Raw genomic sequence first — 12,156 nt, 5'->3', positions numbered from 1 at the left:
TTCTTGCAGATACACTTGGGATCATGACTTATACTTTTCAAAGGAAACCTCCAGTGGCTAAAAGGAGTATTTTACTTCCTACAAGGCCAAGAAGTGCTAAAAATCTATGTCAAGCACTAGAATCTATGTTAACACTGTGATTCATCAATGGTCTTTACCTGTGTAGTTTGAAGAGTTGTCATTTTGTAGAACAAAGACTATTTATCAGCTTGTAATTTGTACAACTTGTATAAGCAATTCTAGATTAGGTGGATTTAGTTCCTTTCTCCTACCACCACTGTAATTAGTGCTGTCTTCTTTCAGATCTACCAATTTTGCACACTTCTCTATGATGAGGTCAATTTCGCAATTCCTGGGTCATCAAATGACAGGGCCATGTTCGGCCAGTGTGGTGAATAGTTCTCCATTGCTGGTCTTCTGTTCGATGATCAACAAATCATATTTGGCAAATCCCAGTGGTATTGTGCTTTCTAGATCCTGGCATTGCTGTACCCAATTTCTGTCTTTAGCAAGGTAATTGTCACAGTGTAAAACAGATGAACGAGGATGGTTTTTAGAGAAACATACAACCTTCAAAGGCAATTACTTAATTCCATTGCAAGAGGCCCAAAATACAACATCTAAGAATAGGATTTTATCAATCCAAGACTGTAGAGAAAACGCTCTGACTTTGATTTGAAGAGATCACCAAGGGAGAATCGGATGGCAGGTTCCCTTGGAGGAGATTTTGTATGCATACAGTCGTCTTTTACTTGCAAGATTGTTAGTCCAATTTCTTGGCGAACAATTTCTACTGTCTTGGCATCAACGGGGTTTCCAGCTGTATCAATCACATAGAACACATCAGCTACCTTATCACCCCGCGTTGACACCTCTGCTTTTGTAACTAACATCCCATTTTCTCTAAATATGCGAGTCACCTCCAACAGAAGCCCAACACGGTCGTTGGTTCAGAGTTCCAGTCGCATACCCTGAATTCATAAAATATCATCAACAAAACTCACACTAAGCTGACTAAAATTTAAAAAGGATCAAATTTGAATGCACTGGGAATCCCAAGTCTTAGGGTTTTGAATAAATTTCCACCATGGATTCGATCCTTGGACTCATACCTCTGATGTTCTTCGTCTAATGGCAGCCTCCAAACACTGAATCACACGCTGCTTCCGAATACACGGGGCAACCATCAGTATGCCTAATGTAGTACTCCTGTATCACAAAAGAGAAGAATGGAAATAAATACCCCAACTCTTCTTTAACCTAATTTAGATTCAATATTAATCCCATTAGGGATGTGATCTGAAACCACCTATACCTGGTTTAACAAAATCAAATTAGGAAATAAACATTTGAAAAAAAACAAAGATCCTATGAAAAATCAAGTCCCTTGTAGTTGCTGGAGCTACACCTGAAAAGTTTGTGGGCCTTGAGAGTCTATAGTGGCATGAAAGACAACATACTCCATATCTGTCAAGCTGCAAACAATATCAAAGAGAAGCTTAGGTCTGTCTTTACACTGAACAGTCACCACAGAATACCCCCTCTCCAAACAGTTGTCAATAGTCACAAGAGGCTTGGCGTTGTCGTTGTCCTTGAGAGAAAGAGATGCCATGTCTCCAGTTCCATCGAGTTTATCATAGTCACGGTCAGCAAACATCAATTGATAAAGCCGCCTTTCTGTGTGAGTGAATCCCATTGACACCACCGTTTTAGCTTCTCTATGTTAATTCAATTGTCGTATGTTCAGCGGCTGCATCTAGACCTACTGGTTTTCCAAACAAAGGCACTATGCAAGGGTTTGTTGCCAACCTCTGCAATACAATGCATGGATGATTCAGAGGGATCCAGAGCGGCCTGGAGGGATCCAGGGGAGGCAAGTCCTGACGCCCGCTTGGAGAACACCATTGGAGAAACCCTACCTCTGGATTGGCGATTGGCACCCCGCGCTCTTCATTACCTGGACCGCCTCAGTGACTGTTTTGATCGACAGTTCCAGTGTTTGTAATCGTCTAACATCTAATCGTACGTTGTCAAAGGAGGACACGTAGGCAAAAATGGAGATGGATTTCAGAGGGAAACGCCTTACGGCGTAAATATAAAAATTTAATTTGAATAAAATTATTATTTTATTATTTATTAATATAATTTTTTTTTAATAATAAATGAACAAATAATTATTTTTTATTATGATTTTAATTAAATTAATATATATTTTAATAATATTATATTTCACTAGACTATAAAACATTTTTAATCATCAAAAAAATTATTTTTTATTATTTTAATTAAATTAATATATATTTTAATAATATTATATTTCACTAAGCTATAAAACATTTTTAATCTTCAAAAAAAATTGTTAAAACAACCCATAATGCTAAAAAAGCAAGCTGATCCACCAATAGTTATGCATTGTTTGAAAGAAAAAAGCCTCAACTTCATCCTTACCTGCTCATTAATTTCACATGTGAACACATACATCATCCAATACAAGTGGACATAAAATTACAGTGATTTTAAAGGACATAAAAAAATAAAAAAATCCATTTTAACTTTAATTGGTGCAACAAAGATAAAGGATATAATTAGTTATAATGTATTTTTTTAATATTTTGTAAGATATTAAAATGCTAATTAAAAAATTATTAATACTTTATTGATCCTTCCCTTTGATTTTTTGAGATTTCCTGTCGTAGAAAGCATCACGAACGAAATTTGAAGTTAATTAGGTTTTACGAATAGTCATTAGTCTTATCAACACAAATTTGGGTTGGAGGCATTGGTTTTTTCAGATGAAAAAAGCATTATACTCATTCATAAAAATATTGACATTACATTTCTTTAGAAACAGTGGTTGCATAGATACAATATAATGTGATCAGTCTATCAACCATGCAATAAATACTAAACAGTTTAGATGATTTTCTACAAATGGCCGTGTCAAAAAATACTTAATAGTTTAGATGATGATGATTTTTTTAGATAGCTCATTTGATACAGACCTGTATCATTCTACAAAGATTCAAAAAAAGAAAATTATTAAGTGCTGCATGAATTCAATCAAAAAATATTATCCGGGACTTGGATACACCCCAGTATCATTTTGCTACACATTGAATTGGTATTTTCATTTTCAATACTACAAATTGATTCGGATATAAAAGTATTAACTTTTGATTGCAATTTAATATTAAAACTAGTTTAAAAAATTGTAATACAATTGATTACAATATAAAATTTTATAAATAAATAGATTTTTTAATCTAAATGAAAATAATAATTAAATTGAGGATGGCGACGACAGAGTTAGCGCGACCACACCCTAACACGGGGTAGGCCCTCCGCAGTACACCTGGGTCTAGGCCGCAGTTTTGGTTCGTTCCCCCTACAGCTCCTAGTCCGTAACCGACCGACGACCCCCGTTCTTTCACTACCTGCTTACCTCACGAAATGGTGACTGAACTATCATTTTTGGTTTCTCGCTGTAGGGTTTGGTCTCCACCTGTGTTGGTTACTCCGGATTACGGCGGTAGCTGACATAACCCCCGGGGCATCAATAGAGAACGACCTTATAGATTATTCGCTCGAGGGCATCTCCATTTTCTGCAAGCAGACCAGTTCTGAGGCATATTTCCTATTCAGCAGGGAACTCACCGAGGTTATCGCTCTGATTCCGTCGCTTATGGGACAGCCCAGCGCCGTTATCGACCTCCTGGAAGTACCTGTTACCTGGCCGGCATCCGCTGCGCCCCCTGACGCCGATCCCCCATCATTTTGGCTCCAAACTAGCTGGCTTTGAACAAGCGGCTGGATCATCCGGCATATCCTCCCTCATCCTTCAACAACCTCTCATTTCCCATCTCAGTCCCCGCACAGAGAAGCTCCGCCCTATTCTGCTCACACTACCCTGCCCTTAGAGTCTGCACAACCCTCTGGTAGCTATACAAACGTCCCTCCCCTCCCGGACACTTTCCCTATTGGCCCTGCTTCGTTATCTCTAAACCCTAACCCTAACCCTACCTCTCCCAACCTTAATGTTGAAGAAACCCTTGAGGGGGCAGAGGAAGCGAAGCCTATTCTAGGGAAGAAGCAGAGGTGTGTCAAACCTAGGACACAGGAAGTATTCATCGATTGGGAAGAAGAATTTCAGTGGCAAGACACCATGGATATGGCGGCGACAGTCCTGGTTGGTAGGGTCAGGGGTAGGAACTACACCGTAGCGAGACTTAAGCAGTGGGTTGCGGAAATTTGGGGCCATCACCTGGCTGATCTTCCTATTGTACAAACTTTTGTCCATGGATGGTTTGCCCTACGTTTCGCTCGAGAAGAACACACCAAGTAGGTCTTATCCTCCTTCTGTCACATCGAATAGGCCCCGGTTATGTTAAGGAGATGGAGTCCGCTATTTGATTCAGATAGAGAACAACTTGGGGCAGGGCCAATATGGGTTCATCTCCCTGGTCTGCCTCTCCATTTCTAGACTGAGGATATCTTCAGAAGAATTGGAAATTCTCTGGGTACATACCTAGACTACGACAGATCCTATCTCTCTATGGGGGTCATGGCCTATGCAAGACTACTGGTTCACCTGGACATTAGAGGTGGTTTACAAGAAAAAGTCACTCTTCGTTGGAGGAACTATAACCGGATCCAGATTTTGGACTATGAGGGGGTCCCCTTTCGTTGCAGGCGCTGCCACAAGGTTGGACACCTCTATAAGGACTGCCCTCTCCTCGCGAAATCAAAGATGGGCAACAAAGGGAAGACCTCATCAGCGGGGGGAGCTCAAACACAAGCGGAACACTCGGATGGGGCCGATAAGATGGACACTGGTGCAGATGGATCCAGGCTTGCCTCGACGACACCGAAGAAGCACGGGAAAGCACCTCTTCGGCCACCTTCACCTCCACTGACCAGGTCTAAGGCGGCCACTGGAGTCGCGCTATCTTCGGGTATGTCCAATCCTATCCCTTGCTCTGCATCCATCAATTATTCATCTGCACATAAGGAGAACTTTAAGGAATCTGGGCAGGACCAGGACAAGCCTCATCCTTGTCTAAGCCACCCAGTCTGCCCCCTCAATTCTCATGTACTTGTTCCCTCTCAGATTTCCCCCACAACCTTAATGGAGACATCAAAGGAATCAATCCTTGGATCTGACCCCGCTCCCCACCAATATCATCTCTGATCGCATACTCGATCACCAATGTTGGATGCTATTGGCATTGGACTTATCCCTTCCTCCTCCATTCCGAAGTTCCCTTGAGGCAGACCTTCCTCCCTGTCAAAAGCTAAACAAAAGGCAGGTATTGAGGTGGCCTCCGGAAAACAACTTTCACTTGATAGGGTCCTTAGAGCACAGAGCCCTCTTCAGGAGTCTCCCCCATGAAGGTTCTCTCCTTCAATTGCAGAGGGATTGCCAGTCCCGAGAAAAAACTAGTGCTGAGGAGGCTTCTCCAAAAGGAGCCGATTGATCTGGTCTTCCTACAGGAAACATTGGGTGCGGCTGTTATCATTTCCCCTCTAATGGAATCTATGCTCCCGAGATGGCAATTCCAAGCCAGTGATTTAAATGGCCGCTCGGGGGGCATTGCCCTCGGATATAACCCTCGTACAATTAACCTAAAGGGCACTTGGGGGGGAATAGGGTTCATAGGGACGAACGTATACTCTACAGAGCTGGGAATTGAGATTAGAATGATAAACATATATGGGCCCTACCATCATAGAGATAATTTCTAGGAAAGGATTTTGGCAGCCAACATATTTGGAGGAGACCTATATTTCTCCCTAGGCTACTCAGAGTCTTGGGGTCACCATGCTCAAGCCGACCCCTTAGCGGGTTTCATTGAGCAGCTCCTTGATTTACACAATCTCATTGATATCCCATATCCCAAACTACCCCCAACCTGGAGGAACAAAAGAAGCGGGGAGGACAGCCTTGCCAGGAGACTGGATCGATTCCTCATCAACGAACAATTTCTGGAGTAGGGTTTCACTTATCGCTAGTGGGTGGGATCTGACAGACTATCAGACCATCTGCCAATTTACCTTGAAATCTGAGGCAATATTAGCAAACCTCAAGCACCTTTCAAATTCAACTCTACATGGTTGAAATATAACTCCTACATCTGCCTCATCTCTGACTTTTGGAAGGCTTATCCACCGGCAAGAAGAGGGAACATCACTAAAGGGTTCGTGGCCAACCTGAAGGAATTGAAGAAGCTATCCAAGATTTGGGCTCACAACAAGAGGTGTGCTAAAGAGCATCAGTTAAATGAGATCAAACTGGAGATAGCCAACCTAGAGGACAACAATGGAGGCACCTTCCCTTCAAATGAGCTCAAGGACAAGCTCATTGAATTAACTGTCAAAAGAGGAAACATTCTCAAGGAGAGGGAGGAAACCTGGAGATTGTGGAGCATAGCTATTTGGCTGAACGAAGGAGATGATAATTCCAAAATTTTCCAGAAATTTGCTAATGGAAGGAAGGTCATTAATACCATATGGAAACTGACAAATGAGCAAGGAGCTGAGGTAGATACTGATCCAGGTTCGGGTGTGAAGAAGGACCCTTCCAAGACCTTTTACTTTCGTGATGTGTTAAATTGCATTTTTAAAAGAACATAAATGAATACATGTGCATGATGTAAAGAAGATGGAACATGAAAATCATTAGCATGTGAAAACATAAGCATTGACAACGGAGTTCGTCCAAGAGGGACTACGTCTCTGGGCCTCGGTGTCAAGATGGTGTAGGCCACTGCATTAAGTGTTGTCAATAGTAATGATGTACATAAAAGGTGATGTCGTTATCATACTAGGAAAATGCCCTCATGCAGGAGTGGTGCCAAATATGTTCCAGTACAGAACTCTCAGTCAAAAGACTCCTATCAGTATGACACAAAACTCATGCACGATGAGAATCCCGCCAACATGGCATAAAAGGGATCTCAATGCAAACATGCATGATGAAAACATGAGTATCCCATCAACATACAACAAAGGGATCTCAAAACACAACATGATGAATCATGACAACAAGTACATCACATAGGTGATTCTGCGTCACATCAAGCAGGAATCATAAAAATGAGTAAGAAACAGGATCCCACATCAAACATCAATCAAGGACCTGTGCAGCACAATGCATAGCAAAAGAAGTACATGAACACTGCATATACCTCACAACCAAGGGCCATCTGAAGAAGCGGATGTCAAATTGCTGAAGTTGTTCAGACCATCGATCTCACGACATCAATCGCATGACTGCTTGCACATGGATGTTGACACCTGCATTCCACTTAGAAAAGTTCTTGAAGAATAGAATGAGAGAATGAGAAATATGAATGCACCATCAGATTTGTGGCATTGAATAGTGCAAAATCGACTGTCCAAAATCTGAATTCTGAGAAGTTGTGAATCTGGGGCTTAAGGAATCTTTTAGATTCCCCCTATAGATTCCCCAAAGATTCTGCTCCATGGGTGGATTGGAAATCTGCAACTCCAGAGGTGAATCTAGCTTCGCCATTGCGACCCTTGCGGAAAACCATGAAAAACGACTGTAAACTTGACTATATTCTGACATGGAGAAAAATTACCTCCTTAAGAAAATTGCAAGGATCATGGTTTCGCTCCCTGTTTTTGTAGTAATCATCATTCCATCCTCATACTGAAAATGGTCGAAAAATGCAGAACTCTGATGGAGACATGGATAACACCATTGCGTTCGTGGCATCGAGAAGTGCTGAAACCATATAAAATTTGTCAAAATCTGACAAAGTGAAATTTCAACCCTCCTGCAAAATGTTGCCTCGAACTGCGTGCCAAGATTCTGCCTCGTCCTGCTCCTAGTTCCTCCATCTGCCCGTGCACTGAGAAAATTGGGTTCTTTTAAAGTTTGGAGGGCGGATTTATCAATGAATTGGTTGTGGCATTGTGGTAAATTAAGGCATTAGTTGAGGAGGGGTCAGGTGGTCAAACCCCGCCCCTCCTATTTTTTTTCACATTATAATTTAAAAAAACCAAAAATATATGTGAATGGGGGTCAAGTCCGCATTGGACCGGAGGCTGATATGTTGGTACCGTTATGCTGCATTAATATTGGCGCATTATTGTTTATGGGTTGGTGGCACTGTTTACGGGGCTGCCTGCTCGGGGGCCGGCCCACGTGGGTTGGGCAGGTTCGACCCTCGTCGGTCCCCAACTAATTGCGTTGTAAGGTGTGGGGGTGTGGGCCGGGTCCACCGCAGGTGGCTTGCCCACCCCTTATAATAATTTTAATATAGGTATATGGTGTGCGGTTGGAGAAGGGTTTGGCAGGGTCATGGCCGCCAACCCAACATTTGAAATTTTAAAAAAATGTGGTGCAGTTGCGGTTACGCTGGCCATAAAAATTTTATTATGAAATTTTTAGGGTGCGACGATGGTGGCGGGGGTCATGGCCCACCACCAAATTTATTTATTTATTTATTTATTTATTTTATTTTCTTTATTTATTTATTTATTTATATATTTTTAAAAATAAATAGTCACTTTTAAATTTTTCAAAAATAAGGGATATTAGGCATTTTAATGAGGCCACAATTTCGACTGATTTCGGGGGCTAGGTTTCATGCCTCGGGGTCGGTCAAATTGTAGGACACTTAAACCTGGCCCACAACCCAACTTTGACCAAAACTTTGACTGGCTCGTTCTCCCTCATACGAGCTCGGATTGATGAACCGTTCACACCTCCGCGATCAGGACGACGAGATCTATGCTCTGGTCCTGGGTCGACATCATTCTGAACACTTTTATTTTCAAGTGTTCATAAAGCCTCTTTGTCCTATGCGTCTTTGGAGCCACCTAGATCAATCCTCCCCACTGAGGAGCTTTTGGTCCTCCAAAAGCATGAAAAATAATCTGCAACTTCTTTGTACCTTGTCTGCATCACAAGCATCCTGAAAAGGTCTCGCTTCCATCTCCTTCACCTTTGTTCTTCGGAGCCTTAAGCAACGAGCCGACACCTGCTACCTCTGCAACTTGTAGTACATTGTTTTGCAAATTACATGCTTGAATTTTATGACCAACTAATGACCCAAACATCCCACACTTGCCACGAGTTTATAACACATACTCGGTGGTCAAGTTTACATCAAAATGGATGCAAGACCTCAACTATGACAACAAGGCCAACTTATCATTGTTGCTTCAACAAGTGATGGAAAACACATCATCACTGCAACACATGATTTACAAACATAAGACCAAACACTATTGTTTTGACAAGTGATGGAAACATAACATCACTTTCACAGTTTATCATGCAACACCAAATAAGACCAGACATCATTGTTGCCGAACAAGTGATGGAAACACATCATCACTTTTACATCTTAAAATGAAACAAATGATTTACAAAAGCTTGACCATGAGCTACTAACATATCTAGAAACCATTTTTCACTTATCAAGGTGAATGGGTCGCCTCCTTGTGGCGCATTTGCTTGTCAAACAACTGCTTCACTTGGTTCATGCACCGACGCTTTGTCTTTAAGGCGCTGCTCTGGATGGAGCCTCCAACAAGTGGCTCTTTGATGACCACTTCTATCGCAATGACTGTAGTAGGTTTTCTTCCTCCATATCTACTTAACTTGTTTCTTTTCATGTTGTTGAGAGGGTCTTTCATGCCTCATCCTTTTTTGTGCTGCCATTCTTTTCCAACACTTAGAAAATGTATAGTTATGTAATCCACAAAAAGTGCATGTTTTTCAATGCCATGTTTTACGTTCATTATTATCAACATGATCATAATCGAAATGAACATTTGAAGATCGAAAGTGGTTATACCTTCCCTTGCTGTCTCTGATGTCAGTATGGTGATGAGAGCTTGCCTCAGCTCTCTCCCTATAATGGGCATTGCCGTGGGATGATGGGGATGTGTTCCCATCATTCTCTTTCCTCGACGATTTCAACGATGTCTCGGACGACTCTGACACCTTCGAGCACTCTCCTTTAGTGTATCTCGAGCCTGCAAATCGATGTTCGTGCACAACCTCCAAAGGTTGAGTTATGCCTTGGTTATTAACACCAAGTTCTTCTTTCTCCTCATGCCTCATCCTTGTAAGGAGCCTCATGTTTGTCCATGTAATTGAGATCTCCAAATCTCCAACAGAACTCATCCGTTGTTGGTGGTTCGCTAACTGTTGTGGCGCATTCCCCAACTTCCTTTCTGACATACCCAAGTCCTGTTCGACACAGTAATTCCTCTACTTTGATGGGGTTGACAATGCGTTGGCCATTAACGCCCAAGCATTTTCCTTCATACCCCATTTCTTCAACAGTTTGGAGACAATTCATGTGGTATGATTTTCAAAAACAATGAAATCATCATCATGAAACATACATGAAGATGGAGAACTAATTTTTACCTCGCATGGGTCATGCTACAGCTTTTCCAAGGCCTCATCCTTTGCTTGCAACGGTCATAGCAAACTTTGTTTTTCCTCTTTCTCTTCATGTAGGTGCATCTTCAATTCAACATTCTCTGTTTGAAGATTATGTTTGTTTTGCTTCAGTTCTTCCAAGGCCTCTTCCGTGGCATGCAACTGAAGTTGCAATCACTCCTTTTCCTCTGTTGCTTTCTATAGAGTTTCATACATGATTTCCACTCTTTTGGAAATGTTAAGCATGGTCCTGTACATCACTTTTTCATCCTCTATCGCTGCACATTCCATTGTTCACACTGAAATTCACATCAATGCAAAGACCGCTCTGATACCACTTGATCCAGGTCTGGGTGTGACAAAGGACCCTTCCAAGACCTTTTACTTTCGTGATGTGTTAAATTGCATTTTTAAAAGAACATAAACAAACACATGTGCATGATGTAAAGAAGAGGAACATGACAATCATCAACACATGAAAACATAAGTGTTGATAACGGAGTTCGTCCAGGAGGGACTACGTCTCCGGGCCCCGGTGTCAAGATGGTGTAGGTCGCTGCATTAAGTGTTGTCAATAGTAATGATGTACATAAGAGGTGATGTAGTTATCATACTAGGAAAATTCCCTCATGCAGGAGTGGTGCCAAAAGATGTTCCACTATAGGAACTCTCAGTCAAAAGACTCCTATCAGTATGACACAAAACTCATGCATGATGAGCATCCCGCCAACATGGCATAAAAGGGATCTCAATGCAAACATGAATGCCGACAACATGAGTATCCCATCAACATACAACAAAGGGATCTTAAAACACAACATGATGAATCATGACAAGTACATCACTTAGGTGATTTCGTGTCACATCAAGCAGGAATTATAAAAATGATTAAGAAACAGGTTCCCACATCAAACATCAATCAAGGACCTGTGCAAAAAAATGCATAGAAAAAGAAGTACATGAACACTGCATATACCTCACAACCAAGGGCCATCTGAAGAAGCGGATTTCAAACTGCTGAAGTTGTTCAAACCATCAATCTCACGGCATCAATTGCATGACTGCTTGCACATGGATGTTGACACCTGCATTCCACTTAGAAAAGTGGCTGAAGAACAGAATGAGAGAATGAGAAATCAGAACGCACCATCAGATTTGTGGCATCGAATACTGCAAAATCGACTGTCCAAAATCTGAATTCTGAGAAGTTGATAATCTGGGGCTCAAGGAATCTTTTAGATTCCCCTAGATTCCTCAAAGATTTTGCTCCATGGGTGGACTGGAAATCTGCAACTCCAGAGGCGAATTTGGCTTCGCCATTGTGATCCCTGTAGAAAACCATGAAAAACGACTATAAACTTAACTATATTCTGACATGGAGAAAAATTACCTCCTTAGGAAAATTGCAAGGATCATGGTTCCGCTCCCTGTTTTTGCAGCAATCATGGTTCCATCCTCATACTGAAAATGGCCAAAAAATGTAGAACTCTGATGGAGACACAGACAGTGCCATTGCATTCGTGGCGTCGAGAAGTGCTGAAACCATATAAAATTTGTCAAAATTTGACAAAGTGAAATTTCACCCCTCCTTCAAAATGTTGCCTCGAACTGCATGCGAAGATTCTGCTGCTTTTGTCTCGAAATTCATGCCCACTCCTGGTTCCTCCATCTGCTCATGCACTGATAAAATTGGGTTCTTTTAAAGTTTGGAGGGTAGATTTATCAATGAA

General features: G+C 41.7%; 1 pseudogene; it reads right to left on the bottom strand.

Annotated features, from left to right (window-relative positions):
• Positions 1 to 620: 620 nt before the first annotated feature.
• On the bottom strand, positions 621 to 1,696 carry LOC149186087 (ACT domain-containing protein ACR4 pseudogene; annotated as a pseudogene).
• Between the last annotated feature and the right edge of the window lie 10,460 nt (positions 1,697 to 12,156).

The sequence above is a fragment of the Pinus tabuliformis genome, chromosome 3_1, assembly GCF_031772625.1.
Source record: "Pinus tabuliformis cultivar Carrire ecotype Pingquan chromosome 3_1, CPIR1, whole genome shotgun sequence".
Taxonomy (NCBI): domain Eukaryota; kingdom Viridiplantae; phylum Streptophyta; class Pinopsida; order Pinales; family Pinaceae; genus Pinus; species Pinus tabuliformis.
The sequence above is the reverse complement of the archived record's forward strand: the minus strand, read 5'-3'. Positions and strand labels throughout refer to the sequence as shown.